We start from the raw sequence: 1,364 nt of genomic DNA, 5'->3' as shown, positions 1-1,364 counted from the left end.
GATTCTTTACCAGCTGAGCCACAAGGGAAGCCCAAGAATACTGGAGTGGTTAGCCTATCCCTTCTCCAGGGGATCTTCCCGACCCAGGCATCGAACCAGGGTCTCTTGCATTGCAGGTGGATTCTTTACCAACTGAGCTATCAGGGAATGAATAAACAGTGCTCCTAGGATCAGGATTTACATTTTCAATAATGTTGCCCCAGGGAAAGTAGAATAGCACCTTCTGGACTGAGCGACTTCACTTTCACTTTTCACTTTCATGCACTGGAGAAGGAAATGGCAACCCACTCCAGTGTTCTTGCCTGGAGAATCCCAGGGACAGGGGAGCCTGGTGGGCTGCCGTCTATGGGGTCGCAGAGTCGGACACGACTGAAGCGACTTAGCAGCAGCAGCAGCAAAATAACCTCAGAAGGGTAGGATTATATTCAGAATACTTCCTCTTTGTTTGTTTTATCAACTGCTATGACACTTCACAACAGATAGACAACAAATGAACTCTAAAAATCCAATCCTATACTTCTAGAGTGGGTTGAATCAATGGAGATGGGTTAATAGCAGAGATTTCTTTAAACCTAGACTTTTATGGACAAGTCGAGCTTCTAATAAAGATGAACTAAAAAAATCTAAGCATGCAAGTTTGAACACATAACAGCCTATAAGAATACCAAAGGAAGGGAAAAAGCCTATTCATCATTCTATTAAAATAAGCAACACTACACCTGATCCAGATGGGGACACAAATAAAGTTCATATCAGTAGCTCTTCAGTTGACTCTCAAGTCAGACGAGTGGAAGAAACAAAGCAATGTGCACAGGATCTATCAGAGTCAGAGTCACTTTTCACTTGCTGAGCAGCTCCCTCCCTCAGAGGACAGAGAGACAGGCTTCTCCCTCCCCACGCTGGCACTCCAAGTCTAAAGAAGCTGATGATGCCCGGGAATTCTCTTTCTTTCAAACTTCTGGGTTCAAACAACTAGGAAACCATAGTGAATGAAGAAACAGTAAGAAGACACACAGCCACCAGGCACATACTGACAGAGGCACTTTACTAGGGGTGATCAGGAAATCAATAGCCCCCCACTAGACAGGATTCTCAGCTTCCCCTGGCAGTCATGCAGGCCAGGATCAGGCACTGGTATTTTTAAAAGTCCTCCAAGAGATTCTAGGGTTTCCCTGGTGGCTCAGTGGTAAACAATCTGCCTGTAGTGCAGGGGATGCAGAAGATGCAGGTTTGATCCCTGGGTCGGGAAGATCCCCTGGAGAAGGGAATGGCAAACCATTCCAGTATTCTTACCTGGAGAATCCCATGGATAGAGGAGCCTGGTGGGCTACAATCCATGGGGTTGCAAAGAGTCAGACACAGCC

General features: G+C 46.1%; 1 protein-coding gene across 1 annotated transcript in view; it reads right to left on the bottom strand.

Moving 5' to 3' along the window:
• LOC104987485 (inositol polyphosphate 5-phosphatase OCRL-1-like) overlaps nucleotides 1–1,364 on the bottom strand; it is a 17,181-nt gene that overhangs the window by 8,093 nt on the left and 7,724 nt on the right. The window lies entirely within an intron of this gene.

Source organism: Bison bison, unplaced genomic scaffold (assembly GCF_000754665.1).
Source record: "Bison bison bison isolate TAMUID 2011002044 unplaced genomic scaffold, Bison_UMD1.0 scf7180017846061, whole genome shotgun sequence".
Taxonomy (NCBI): Eukaryota; Metazoa; Chordata; class Mammalia; order Artiodactyla; family Bovidae; genus Bison; species Bison bison.
Note: the sequence above shows the minus strand (reverse complement) of the source record. Positions and strands in the feature narration are given on the sequence as shown.